Genomic DNA, 15,177 nt, shown 5'->3' with positions numbered 1-15,177 from the left:
TCCCTTTGGCTAAAAGGTAAGACAATTGAATTAAATCAGTTTTACCAAAAGCTCTGTTGTTTAATTTAATTTTGTCTTCAAAAGTTGCATAGATTACTGTACATTTTGTTAGCTATAGAAGCAATTAACACTGTTATAACTGGAAAGTTGTCATAATAACTCTTTTCCAATTGTTCATAACATTAGAAAATTTCAGCATTTTGGCTAAAGTTTTCTCCATTTGCTACTAGCCCAAAAGCAACTTTTGGAAATTTGAGAAATAACTTAAATTATTTTTAATTTGACAAAAATTAAACCCTCATTATTTCCCCCTTATAATAAAACACAAAATAAAATATAGAGCCAAATAATATATACCCAAGGTAAAACTACAAGAATTTGCGGTTCAAGTTAGGAAATACAAATTCTCTTTTTCTGAATGTTCAAAAATAAAATTTAGTTACAAAGTTCACTTTACCATTTTTTACACAGTCATAAGGACATTTTATCTTTCAACAACCCAAAGCTAAATTATGTTTTCCTTCAAGGAGGATGTGATTTCACATTGAACAAGCACAGCATTTTTCAGGCTTACCAACTAGGTCTGCAGAAGGGATTCTCACCCTTCAGTTACTATCCCTCTTACTTAGCAAAAACTCAGAATGAACTGGAAAGGCACATATAAAGGTTAGGGAAGCAATCCGGTAAAGTGGAGGAACCTGGATGCTAAATTCTAAGAGCACCACTAATAACTGTTGTGCTTGGCATTAATATTAGTGTTCCTGCTTTAGAGAGGAGGTATTTCTAAACTTGGACTTTGGCATTGATTAAACTTGGAGTTTAATTTTGCCTCCCATCTTTCTTGTGCCTGAGCTTGCTCTTCTGCGGCTGGCTCCATTGAACAATCAAAGTAACCGTTTGTAAAGTCAAATAACAGGAGTGGTTTTTAGGAAAACTGCAGTCAAACGCATTCACCGCGTTGGCCTCCTTCCCAGGTATAAAATAAAGCTAGGTAGTTGTAGTAGCGGTTATCCTGGGTGAGAGCAGAATGGTTACATTCAGGATTCCCAACTGCATGGCCTGGTCAGGCGAGTTAAAGAATGTCTAGGATGAGAGTGATAATGGAGGGGCCTGGGCTGAGCAGGGCTTGAATTAAGTTGGTACATTCAATGTTGCCATAGAAACCCTGTCTGAATGTCCTCACTTCTGCAGAACTGATTTGATGTTTACATGTGAATATGCCTTCTTACATTTAATGATATATGAAATACAGAGTAGATGAATATGGAAGAAAACATACTCTAATGTCTGAAATGCTTAAGCATGGAACATTTTTCCAAAGCTAAGTCATTCTTTTAAACCAATGACCTGGGAAGAGGTAGCGTGAGTAGCTGACACTGGGAGCTGTTTAGGAGAGTCTTTATGCCTTTACGTCAAATGCCGCACTCTGAAAGGCACTGCTGTAATTCAGCTAACCCAGCTTGCACTTGAAGCCAAATGAAATGCAAAGTTGCCTTTCAATAGCAAACCTCACTGAGGAAATGCCAGTTAGTAATTGTGAGAACTTTCAGCTACTGTATTTTCACATATTCAATTTTACCAGTAAACGTCCGTGAGAAAACATTTGGAGGCTCTTTAAAGCTGGTTACATTATCAATTAATCTATAGTATGTTTTAAATAAATATTTCTATTTAATGTAACAAAAACCAGCATTTGTATTGCTTGCACCTAAATTATCATCATCATTGCAAAGCAGATGCAGAACGCGGACTAGGCAAACAATCGGCGCTGTAATTTGCCCAGTAACATTGTTTTAGATCTAATTAGTGCTTATGCAGATCCTTTACAAAAATGTGAAAACTGCACCAGGATGTAATTGTTTAATGAATTTAGTGCAAAGCACATCTGCATAAATTCCATTTTAGCTGAAAAAACTGAGTTCAACTGCTATTTGCTCCAGAGCCAAAACATTGTGAATTGTGCCCACTGTGTGTTAGCCCTGCTCTGCTGGCTTGGATATTTCAAATAAATACTACAAAGTTAAAGGCTCCAGCTGCAGACCAACCCATCTGTAGATGTTTGTTATATTTGGCAGTATTGTAGAATGATTGTGCCTTCCTGCTAGAAAAAAAAAAAGAGCGAGAGGGGGAAAAAAATAAGGTCCTGTCAGCAAAAAAAAAAGAGCAAAAGTTTGAAATATGCATCACCGAACAAAAGTAAAGTTTTGAATCTGAGTCTAGTTTACCTCGCAGTGAATTTAAACACCTGTTCATGTTGAGCCCACCATGTTAGCCAGATGATAGCCCTTTTCTCTTTTCTTCCAAACATTTAATTTCTATTAAAAATCACAAAAGATTGAATTGGACACAAGTGTGATGGAAATGTAATTTGAACCTTTCACTTTTCAGAGATTTTACTAGTCGCTTTTTTGTGATCAGCACTTAAATATAAAAATCTGTAACTTCGCACGAGATGAGTTCATCATGGATATTTACATGATTGCCTGGAAAGGTAACACTTCTCAGTGTTTTCTTTTTTTTTTTTTTTTCTGTTTTCGCTTCAGCCTTTATTTGTGGTGCAGCCCCAAGGAACTGCTGGGCCAAAGCTGTTGTGTTAAATGACCCCCGGTATAGGCGGGGTGTTGTGGGGTGAGGGGCTGGGGGGCTTGAGGATGGGCCCGTATAGTGGCGCTTGGGCCCAAGTTAGAACATTCTTGTAAAATGATAAACTACAGATACCATTGTTCATCACTCACCTGAATGCTCCAGTCTGGGCTGCAACAATCCTGGGAACCTCACGTGTTCTGTTTCTGTGGAGTTTCTATCACAGATCCAGTCTCAGAGTGTCAGGGTCAGGGCCCCTGGGAAACAGCCTTGGAGGAGGCCCACCAGGGCTGCGGGCCGCGCACCTGAGCTGGAGGCAGGAGGGCGGGGCAGGATCCGGCGCAAGCGGGCGGGTCTCGCTGCGGTCACCGCGAAGGCCGCAGCTGCCCACAGGCAGCTCCAGAGCCCAGCGTCCAGAGTTGGACTGACCTGCGGGAGCTGGGCTTTGGCCCCGCTGGGGCAGCGGCTGAGGCTGGACAATGAGCGCCTGGTCCTGGTGGTGGGGGAGGGGGTTGGCGATGCACCCACTCTGGTCCAATTCTTGCACACTCGGGCCCAATAATTTCGTGTAATAACTTCATCCCATCTGGGAGTCGTGCCTCCAGGATTTTCATTGGTTTTCTTTCCTGGAGAAACTTCGAGAGCAAGGTTAATGGGAGGAATGATAGCCCCTGTGGCTGTAGCTGGTCTTCACCGCAACCGCTGTCATCCCCACGCGCCCCTCCACCCCCTCACCCATTCTGATTCCCCCCAGTCCCTGCACCTCCGCTGGTACAGATGGCGTACTGGTGGTACCCTGAGCCACACTCCTTAGCCTCTGGTCACCCTGCACGCTCAGGCTGGGCATGCTAGACTTGTCTGTCGCTCCCAAATTTGCCCAGGGAGCACCAGTAGCAGCCAGCATAGATTAACTGCCCCGTTGCCTAACAGCAGCCCTTCCTCCTTCAATAATCAGTTACTCCGCCAGGATGGCGATTCCTCCCTGGCCTCTGTCTCTGGGCACAAACATCCTGGAAGAACCAGTGGCAGCTGTGACTTCAAGTTCAGTGCGACTCTTGTTCTGCCCCCTAGTGGAAGCATCCCCTTTGCTGGAACCAAAACACTAACCAGGCAAATCCCGGGTGGAAGGGCTGGGAAGCGCCAGTTCCCTATGTGGGTCCCTGAAGTGCTAGCAAGTGGAGCTCTGCCTCCTTTCCCTCTCTGGTTCCCAGACCTGTGTATTCTACCTGCTGGCAGCACAGTATAATGGTCACTGACTTAAGGTCCTACAGGGTGGTGTCCCATACTTACAGGGACTCATCTTCAGGCCAGAGACTTAACTTCCATGTTATAAGCCTCCTACATCTCTCTGTCAGGCCATAAGCTTCTAGGTGGTACAATATGTGAGGGAACTAGTAGAGCCCATGATCACAGGCTTCCCACTGAATTTTCTTTGCTGTGAAGCAGGTTGCTTGGTCCAGTGCAATGTTGTGTGGGCTCCTCTGTCAGTGCAACAGACATTCTGCAGGCCTTCAGATAGTAGCTTAGGCCCTTGGGCAGGAAAACTGAACCTATACCTAGGATACGTGTCAGCTCTAAATCAAGGAACATCACCGTCCTTTCTGGGGTGGAAGGGTGCAATGTAATTAAGTTCCCACTAAGTGGCGGTTTGTGGGATTTGTCTCTGCGGCATGCAGGTTGGACATTCAGTGGTGATCACAATCAAGCCAGCTATGTTGAGTGGGGAGCCTATGCTGATGAGCCCATACATAGCCTCTATCCTTGAAGGGGTAACTACTGTTTGTCACCAACTGTATCAGCCCCTGGGTGGCAGGGACAGAGGCTGACTGGCATTGACTGGTACATCATTTTGTGTTTTGGTGGTTGAGTGCCTCTTCTGTAGTAGATGCTCTCTGGGGGGCATTAAAGGTGATATGAAGGTCCTCACTCTGTGCCTCTTCCCCAGGGACTTAAGATGGATTGCTTGCAGGCCTGCCTGACATCATGACGGTGGGGTGAACAGAACCCAGATTATCATGGGCGGTTCTAGTCCATGGGCACTCATGCCCCATGGTTGGGCACTCCAGCTCAACCAGGGCCCATTGCATGCCAGGAGCTATTTTTTCAAATGGTACGTAATTCTCTGCTGCAGATGGCATGGCCTTGCTCCAGAAGCCTAGGTTTCTACATTGTGAATCTCCCATTGGGCTTGCCATAAACTCCACACGGCATCTTTTCCCACCACAGACACCTCTAATAACAGAGGGTCTGCTGGTCATATGGTTCAAGCAGTGGAACAGCTTGCATCATGGTCTAGACCTGATGCAGAACTCTTGCTAACATGGTCCCCACGCAAAGTTGACAGTCTTTCATGTCACGTGGTGAATGTGCCCAAATAGTATTTCCAAGGGGAGAAATGCTGCCTCCAGAACCTGAGGCGGCTTACCAGGTGGTGTCCTCCTTCCTAGTGAGAGGAGCTGTGCAGGCAACAATGTGCCCTTTACCTGACGTCCGCAGTTACTAGGGGCACTTCAGTCCTTGTAGGGCTTATCACCTACCCTCTGCAGCACATGTGACATCAAGGTCTCTAATCACTTGCCATGTCTTGCTCATATAGACCTATTAATTTGGTGTCATCAAACCAGTGGACAAATGTGATGTTCTTCAAATGTCAACAGTCCATATTCCCTGTAATTTGTAAATTTTAAACATTATGTTGTTGCAGAGAGCAGAAGAGTTAATAGTTCTACCTATCTGCTCCTGGTATCCTCTATGGTAGAAATGAAAAAGAACACATTTGCCAGATCAAGGCCACATACCATGTACCTGAGGTTGTGTTTTTCTGCTCTAGCAAAGGAAAAGAGAGAGAGAGAGAAAAGGAGGGAGGGAGGGAGGAAATAAATAAATATCTGGAATAACAGTAGGAATTGGGACTGTTACCTGGGTGACTTTTCAGTAGTTTATATCCTCCAGAATCTGTCTGATTTTTTTAAGGCCAAGACTGGTGAATTAAATGGGGTTTATGATTAGAACCACTGCACCCAGATACTTGAGGATTTTATGGTGCCAATAATCTCTATTACTCTCCCTAAGATGCAGTATTGTTTTCATTTAGGACTGTGGCTGGGAAGAAGGAGCCAGTTTCAGAGAGCTCTTGTCTGGGTTTCTCTGCTATACTAGTTATTACTTCACAAACTCAAAACTGTGGAGTCATCATGAGGTTTTGCCAGTGATCCAGTGTGCCCATTCCAGAGCCTGAGGAATGACCATTCGGTGAGTCCATAGACCCAGGGGCCCACATGAATCAGTCCAGGTCCAGATTTCTGTTTGTTCCCTGACCCCCATATGCTCTATTCTAACAAGAAGCATGCTGACACTTCAGAGACTCAGGTATGAATGTGAACTCAGACCCTGTGGCCAATAATTATGTTTATATAAATGCAAATATATTTGTAACAAAAGAAGGAGGAAATGCTCATGACAATTACAGCATTCATGTCTGTAACTGGTCACATCATGGTAGCTGTTCTTTGTAACTACCATATTCTACTACCCATTCTGTATTCTCTGAGCCTTCAGCAAGCAGGTGAGCTGGTCATGTTTCTTTACCTGGCAGAGTGGCCCAGATCTTCTTTCCTGAAAGGTCTGGGTCATTACTAATCCTGCCTACATTGGGATGAGTGTAGTTTTCCTTCAACCTTAATCACAGGACATGGTAGTACCAAGAAACGCCCTGAAGGATCTCCTGTACTCCCAGCGTACTCTTCTTACCTCTGTTGTGGAGTTCCAGTTGAATTTGCCCTTGGAGTCAGGACCAATCACCCAGCCAGCATTGTAACTCCCTTCTTTGCCTGTTGATCCAGAACACTGAAGAGCTCAAAGTGCCAGCCAGCAGTTTGAACTTCCAGCCCAATGGAATCATTGTTGTGTCTTCTGGGGGAAGCATTCTTTCCTCTGCAGCTAAGACCTCTAGGCCAGTAGAGCATAGGCATGGGCACAGGAAGCAAAAGTTTTGTTAGTGGGTCATTAGGAGTACTAATGAAGGTGCCTCTGCCATTTCTACCCCTTGATTCCCAGACCTGTGAATCCTGGCTATTAGAGAAACAGCACCACATATTAGATGCCACTTCAGAGTGTACCCAGCTTTCTGGAGAACCTTGCCCCCGAGACCTGCAAGGTACTGCTACTTAGCTGGTGCTGCAACTGAACTTTAAAAAGCCTTTCTAACCTTCAGTCAAGCCAGCTGCTTCAGGATGGTGGCAAACATAGTGAGACCAATGAATACCCTGAGCATGTGCCCATTGCCACCCTTCCACAGCAGTGTGAGTTCCCTGATCAGAAGCAATGCTGTGTGGAATGCCATGACTAGGGATAAGGCATTCTGTAAGCCACGGATGGCAGTTTGGGCAGAACGATGTGTGCAGGGGAGACAAAACTGCCCCCAGAGTGTCTATTGCAGGAAGGACAAAACACTGCCCCTTCTTTGATGGAAGCAGTTAATGTAATCAACCTGCCACCAGGTACCTGGCTGATCACCCCACTAACGATGCCACAGTGAGGGCTCAGAGCGGTATACGCTGACAGCCGACTGGGCACTCATCCGTGGTCTTAGTGGGGCTGGCCATGGTGTGTGTGGGAGTCCACCTTCTCTGGAGATACACTAACCTCATAACTAAGTTCTGGGTTTGATCTTCAGACCCTTTCCCCCCATCTTTTTTCTTTTGGCTTCTGAGAGAGCTGAGCACACTTCATGGGCTGCTAAGGAGATCCTCTAACTCCCAGTTTGCCTTAGTTTGGGGATTAGTCACTCACAGCCTCTCACTGTCTTTCTCCAGGTGCTGGCAGCATGCAGCAAGCTCAAGCGGATGCTGCGGCACCTTTCAATACTATTCTCACCCACCCTGTGACCTTGTCAGACACTCGCAAGCATCCCAGGCCACCGCTGGTACAAATTCCAGCAGCTGCCCCACGACATGATGCCAGGGGGTTGTGATCTGATTCCAAATCCCACTTAGACCCACACCCTGGCACTGACCGTCTTAGGTCAGGTAATGAGCTCTGAGAGAGGTCTGTGTGCCTGAAGTTTACCAGGGAAGTGCCCAGGGCACAATGCCTGGGGGACTGAGAGAAGCAGGATTCTCTCAGTCTCACCTGCTCCTTGGCAATCAGGTACCTAGCATTTCCCACCTCTTTAAACAACCCTAAAATCTTCATCTTGTACCCTTCCTAAAGGTGGTCCAGGATTCCACAGTTTTGAAATAGATTCTAGATGAGGTAAGGATCAGATCACCCCCACCATCAATGTTTTGCTCAAAACATTCTCCTCAGGTAATTTCAGGTGTCTCTGTAGTTTTCCTTTGTCTCTCACTCCCCCATTCAGTCCACATGCAGACAGACAGACAGACACACAGATTCACATGCACACACACCTCCCAGAACCAGTCCGTTCAGCTATCATAAGACGTGTGTCCACACCACTGACTCCCCAGGGATCTGGGTAAGAGACTGAGCATGGGGGGCTAACCAGTGATCATTAGACAACCGTTCATTTGTTTTACTCTTTATTGTCTACACTGGTGAAGAAAGGGGAGGAGGAAAAGGTGGTAGGGGTGGGGAGAAGCAGCAACTTTACCCTTGTGATTTCCTTGAATTCATATTCATTCACCATATGCAGCTTACACTCTTTACCAAAAAATAATATGCTTTCTCAGCATCTTCCTCTGTGGGGGTTTTTGTTGTTTTGTTTGCATCTTGAGCAAAGTCTCCCATAGAGAGAGTATCTTCTCAGGAGTGTAACCTGGCTCCCAACGCTGGTGGGTTCACATCACCATGCAACTCACCACTCTGCCGAGCACACTTACAGGATCCAGATCTTCAATTTGCTCCTATTCTCACTCTGATTTCTTGCCTTTTCTTGGTTGAAGAAGAGATGGCAATTGTGGTTTCTGTTGTTTGTCTTCACTTGAATATGGAAACATTTTACCTATTTTATTTTAAAGGATTTTATCCTACCTCACATGAGAAAAGACTGTGACCCAGGTTACTAGTTGCTTTCTGCACAAAGAATTATTCCATAAGCTATTAGAAACCATGTTACTCCAAGCAGGAAGTCTAGCATATTAACAACATTTATACCACTTGGAGAAACGGAAACTGACAGGTTGCAGTGGCATAATAGGATTAAGGTATTGGAAAGAGGTTTAGGGATTCTGATGAAGAATCTGTTACATGCACATGTCATCTACATGTTCCTGATGAAAAGCAGGGGGAAATACTTTTGCCTTATCAGAACTTATCAGGAAAACACTGCAAGTAAGTGCCTCCAAACTAGCCCAGTGCAGGGAACAGAACCAAGCAGATTTCCCTAGTCTGTTTGAGAGACAAGTCATTGGAGTGAGTGGTAAAGCCATTCAGCAGCCACTGAAAAGGAAAAAGAAAATACACCCGTTGCTTAATATGGAATCCATAAGGGTGAACCTTCGTGATGACTTGCACAAGGTGGAGAAATGGACCCACAGAGAGGATGGTATTGAACAAGGCCAGTGGGTATATTCAAGCTGGAAAGCCAACATAGCACAGTACAGCAGGAGGGTCATCAGCTTTGCTCTGGTTCGTACACCAGCTCAGCCAGTTGCTCACCCACTTCTTAAGGGCTGGAGGAGCCCTGTTGTTTGGATGACCCACCATAAGACTCAGGGGACGTCCTGGTTTCTGTGGACCCTTGTGGTCCTTGTCAGTGACTGGCTCCGGAGCAGACATGCCACTCATTCTGGCCCTTGGTCTCCAGGGCAGATCTCATGGTGGCTTCTGGGGCAAGGATCTTAATGCCAGTGAAGAAACATAATAAAAGTAGCTCCTTTTGTCCGATGCTGCCGTGTCTTGCCTGTGTCATGGGCACAGCAGCAGCCAGTATATCCCTGAGACAGCCTAGCTGAGGTTAGCCATGCCCGGAGAGCTGAGCAGGAAGGCGGGACAAGCCCAAATTGCTGATGTGGCTGAATTAACCAGTTCTGGACTGTCCTACCTGTCCTCTCTTTCAGGTGAGATGATCTTTGTAAATATTTGTTAGAAATAGTTTTAGATTAACAAAAAAATTTTGAGAAGACAGCATAGCTCCTATTACATCACCCCTGGCCCCCCAGTTTCCTCCATTTTTGGTGACTTACATTAGCATGGTACATTCACTACAATCAAGGAACATATATTGATATGCTATTACTAACTAAAGGCCACAGTTTAATTCTGATGTCCTCAGTTTTCATCTAATGTCCTTTTTCTGCTCCAGAATCCCGCCCCAGATATGTCACATGATCACACGCCATCACATGTCCCTTTAGGCTCCTCTTGGTGGGACAGTTTCTCAAACTCTGTGTTTTGATCACAGTTTTGAGGGTTACTGGTAAAACATTTTGTAGGATGCACCTCTGTGGGGATATGAATACAGTGGGGTTGTGAGTCCTGGAGGATGTAAACCACAGTGGGAAAGTGCTATTTCAGCACTGCAAAGGGTGTGTCCTAGCAACATGGCTTATCACTGTAGCTACTACCCTGACTGCCTGCCTGAGGTAGCACTTGTCAAGTTTCTCAACTGCAATTTACTCTTCTCCTCTTTCCATGCTGTCCTCTTTGGAAGGACATCACTACAGCAGCCCTAGCCTTAAAGCAGTGAGGATCTCTACTTCCTGCCTGAGGCTAGAGTAGTTGTAGTAATTATTTAGAATTCTTTTGTGGAGGAGATTTGTCTCTTCTCCATCATTTAGATATTTATTCAATTATTTATATCAGTATGGACTCATGGATATTTATTTTATATTTTGGCTTGTAATCCAATATTACTTTATTTTGTTGCTTGGATTGTCCCAGTGTTGGCCAGAAAACAGCTGTTTACCCTCTTTCTGTACTGCATGGCCTGATCTAATTAGAAAACAAACAAACAGATCACCCCACTCCAGAAATTAAAACTGGTCCTTGACCTCCTACTGAAGGGTATCATAAATATAGTCAGATTAATCAGACTAAAAATTGGGATGCTGTAATCAACTCCACTGGAACTATTCAGTCATACATAGAGATACTATTGGTAATGAATTACTTTTGTTACAAAGGCAGAAATCACAGGAATAGCAATACAATTCAGTAAAAATACATGTCAACTCATATCATATTGTAATCTTTGACATCAGAAGTTCTTTGGAGACCTCACACGTCTGAACCCCAGCACCAGGCAAGCCTCTGAGCCTTTCTGCCAGGAGTGTCCTATTTAAAAGGGATGACAGTATCTCGCTCCTACAGCCACAGGATATGCTTGTAGAGATAAAAATGATGTGATAACTGAAAAACTGCTTTTAAAAATGTAAATACTAATATAAATCCAAGGTGTAATTATTATAATAAAGTTCTCCAAACGTGGGGACTAATTAGGGTACTGACATAATTAAGCACATACCACCTCTTTAGTCCTGTGCAGCACTGGAAATCTCAGACGCACATTTTTTGTACAGGTAAAATCAAGTCAGTGAACATCAGGAGCAGGTGAGGAGAAAACAAGTCACAAAATGGCAGCAGTGTGTATGTATGTGGCTGTGTGGATGTGTAGTCTGCATGTGTGTGTGTCTGTGTGTTGTGGATGTGTGTGTGTATCTATGTATCTGTGTGTGCGCTTATGCACATCAATGTGTGTGTGTGTGTGTGTGTGTGTGTGTGTGTGATGGGGAGGAGCCCATATCCAGCTCTCCCTGATGTTGTATGGTGGCAGGGGGGCTGTTGGACTGATAGAGACAGGGCACAGTGACCAGAGACGGGAAGGGAGGGTGGACAGGAGGAGACTAGAATCCAGCTGCTCCTTCTTTTCCCAGCATTGATGGGCAAAGCCACCTCTTTCCTAACAGCTACATCTAAGTCACTGTCTGGAGGCTGGTGGCAAAGTGCAGGGTCAAGGGGAATCCACTGTGTCACAGAAGGATCTTGGTCCCACTGCCTGAAAGAACCATTAGGGAAGACAAGGGCTCTTCCTACTGGATACTTACTAAGTTTCCACAGACCTCTGCCAGGTGCTGAAGGACAAAAATCAGCATGGCATAATCAGATTTTGATGGAAGCAAATTTGGTTACAGCATGAATAAAATAATTTCTAGTAGCCTTTGGGACATTTATAGACTTTGGGGAGGAGTGATCTTAAAATTCCAAAGTAGCTGTCCATTTCTAAAATTGAAACATTTCCCATAAAACCTAGATCTCTGGCTTCTCTTGAAAGTGTGAGATCTGGCAAATCTGGTGCTAAATTCTTTCAGGGGGACCCAACTGGAGCTGAATGGTGGCAGCCTTCTCCTTAGCCAGGGAGTCCCCATACACCCCTCCTTTGTTACCACCTGCTCGCCATTAAAATACCTGTGTGACTTCAGTCAGCACTTTGAGCATTCAAGCCCTGCCCTGTGCAGGAGGGACAGAAACAGTAAGGAGAGGTGGGAGAAGGAGGTGCTGATTCTGGGTCTGGGCTTAATCAGCTGGCAGGCTGAAAAGAGGGAAAGAATCTTTTCAAGGATAAACTCTATTGGATGAATAATATCAATTAGATATTGGGAAACATTCCTGACTAGAGATTTTTAAGAAAAAATTTGGGGGAAATCCAACAGCTATATTTCTGTGGTAATTATATGTAGCTACACATAGATAAGGAGCTAGATGTGCTTTATAATGAAGGATTTTGTAAAGCACATGTCTGCAAAGTTTAGTTAGGGCTCAGGATCTTAGAAGCTCTGAAACAACAGTTCCTCCTAGTTGGGGATTGTCTCACATAAGGGTTTCATACCTGGGCAAGTTTACTTGGATTCAGTGAGACCAACTAAGCACAACAGAATGTTCTTGGGGTAGAAGGGTTTATACCTGGTTTTATTCTCACAGTGGTAGGTTGAGCACTAGAATCACATCTGCATCCAGCAGTCTGCAGGTATGTAGTCCACCTCCATCTCTGCCTCTCCTCAGACTGCTGGGCAGAGCTCTTTATATAGTGACTCAGTCAATAACAGCTCACTGCTAACAGGTGTGGAAGCAGTAGCCTAGCAGTAGGCCAATTACATCATCAAGTAGGGTCAGGTGAGGATATGCTGGCCCTAGGAACTTCCATTTCTCCACAGGGAAATCTTTTAAAATTACCCTGAGACAGTTCCTGTGCTCACTTCAGGGGTGGAGTCACATCAATTGGGTATATTTCCATTTCTGAAAAAAGTGTCTTGGCAAAGGATTTCAGCCCTGGGCAAGTTCGCTGTGGATTCAATGTGACCAAAGGAATGACAGTAGAATGTTCTTGGGATGAAAGGGTTTATACCCAACTTTATTCTCATGGTGGCAGGTCAATCACTAAAATCCCGGCTACTCAGAATCCCATCCCCTCAGAGTGAGTTCACATGCAGCAAGCCAGTTTCTGTCTCTGGGCCTCTCTACCCATGCAGCCATCTCAGTCTCTGTCCTTGGTGCTGCCACCATTCCAGTCTCATCTCTGCTCTCCTGCAGCCTTGCAGCCCTGCCACTGTGTCTCCCAGACCACTGGGCAGAGCTCTTTATATAGAGTCAATACAATGTATTGCCCACACATGTGTAGTGAGCTAGCCAACCAGGGCCAGGTGAGATCCTGGCCAAAGGAACCTTCACTTTATCCACACTAAGTGTGAAGAAAATGGGAGTTCCTAAGGCCAGGATTCTCACCGGAACCTAAACTACTTGATGGTGTAACTGGCTTACCACTAGGCTACTGCTTCCACACCTGTAGGCAATGAGCTATTATTGACTGAGTCACTATATAAAGAGCTCCGCCCAGTGCTTGGGACAGAGACAGAGACAGGGATGGATTACAGACCTACAGACTGCTGCATGCAGATGTGATTTGAGTGCTTAACCTACCACAGGGAGAATAAAGCCAGATATAAACCCTTTAACCCCAAGAATTCTGTTGTCATTTCTTGGTCTCACTGAATCCATAGTGATGAAACCCTCAGGCAAGACACTAAGTAAAATATCCCAATTTGATTAAAAATATTCCACAAATGCCCCCCAAATTCTTGATATTTAGGAATAAAATTACTGTCAATGAACTGGAGCTACATGTGATCAGAAATTAGCAAGAAACTGCTTATTTAGCCTCTTCAAACAAAAAATGAATTGTTTTGATGAATGAGAATTCTTTAATGAATTATCATATGACATGCCATTAATTTTTTCAATGTTAAGGAGAGAAAGTTTTAATCTGTCTGTTGTTGGGCTACAGCTACTTAAAAATTATGGAACATCATGGCTGCTGAGACAACACTTCTCATGATAGCCCTGCAGAGGCCAGATGTACTGACTATGAGCCTAAAGGGAGAGGGGCGAGCAGATATAGCTCTCCTGGAACCTCCAGGTCTCTGCCTTGGTCTTATTTCTCTACATGGAGATATGTGGTGACATTTAATGAATCCAGAGGAGGACATCTGGATAGCAGCAGAGGAGTGTCCAGATTTCATATATTCTACACTGTCAGCACAAGGGTTGGGTGGTGTGGATGAAATGAGAGTTCCTGTGGCTAGGATTCTCACCTGGCCCTGGTTGAGTAGCTCACTGCACACCTGTGGGCAATACATGGCTGTTGACTCTATATAAAGAGCTCCACCCAGTGCTCTGGGTGTGATACAGTGGTAGGGCTGCAAGGCTGCAGGAGAGCAGAGCAGAGGACAGAGGCCTAGAGGATGGCTGTGTGGGACAACTGTGCAGAGAGGCCCAGAGGATGACTGTGCGGACAGAGGGGCCCAGAGGCAGAGACTGGCTTACTGCTTGCAGACTTGCTCTGAGTGAATGGGATTCAAGTGACTGATCTGCCACCTGGAAATAAAGTTGGGTATAACCCTTTCACCCCAAAGAACGTTTTGCTGTCAATTTCTTTGGTTACATTGAGTCCATAGCAAGCTTGCCCAGGGCTGAAATCCATTGGCAAGAACAATTGGCGTAAGTTGGCATGGTTCATTGTTGACTAAGGAAAAAGACAGTCTGCCCTTATGGGAGGGGTGCTTCAGCGGGCTGCCCCTGTAAATGGGGAGACAGTGGATCATCCCCCAATGGGTATGTGGTCTGAGGTGGCTTGCCTCCTACAGGGCTGGGCCCCACCCCAGGACTGGAGGCAAGTGGAGGTGACACCTGAGGCAGTAGGGGTGGCTCTTGGTACAGAAAGCAGATCCTTTGAGAAGCAGAGTGCCCGTGAGGCAGCAGGGACTGTGGGTTGGCTGCTTCTCACAGCATTAAAAATGTCTACAGAGGAGACCCAAGAAATGGCGGCATGAGAACACAAGCTGCAAACTTCTGTGGATTCCCTGAGGAAGGAGATGGCATTGATACAAGAGGAGGCAGCACAAGAGCGCCAGCAGCAAGGTGCCATTGGAGGCAAGATGGCAGCCCTGCCAGGTGTTCTGAAGGAGGAAGAGGCCATCAAGGAAAAAGATGAGCTCCTGAGGGAAGCACAGGCGGAGGTGGCACAAGAGAGTCAGCTGCAGAGCATTGAGCTGAAGGTAAGAGACCTTCTGAAGACTGAGCTGGCATTGTTGCAAGGCACTGTAGCAGAGGAGGCACTTGGGGCTGTGGAGAGAAAGGTGC

At 45.4% G+C, this 15,177-nt stretch overlaps 1 long non-coding RNA gene across 1 annotated transcript in view; it reads right to left on the bottom strand.

The window, feature by feature from the left end:
* LOC140844288 (uncharacterized) overlaps window positions 1–3,286 on the bottom strand; it is a 36,932-nt gene extending 33,646 nt beyond the window's left edge. Inside the window, exon 1 of the long non-coding RNA XR_012122446.1 lies at window positions 2,736–3,286. This is a non-coding gene — a long non-coding RNA (uncharacterized lncRNA). The remainder of the gene's footprint in view (window positions 1–2,735) is intronic.
* Window positions 3,287–15,177: the final 11,891 nt, after the last annotated feature.

The sequence above is a fragment of the Manis javanica genome, chromosome 11 (genome assembly GCF_040802235.1).
Source record: "Manis javanica isolate MJ-LG chromosome 11, MJ_LKY, whole genome shotgun sequence".
In the NCBI taxonomy this organism is placed as follows: Eukaryota; Metazoa; Chordata; class Mammalia; order Pholidota; family Manidae; genus Manis; species Manis javanica.
The sequence above is the reverse complement of the archived record's forward strand: the minus strand, read 5'-3'. Positions and strand labels throughout refer to the sequence as shown.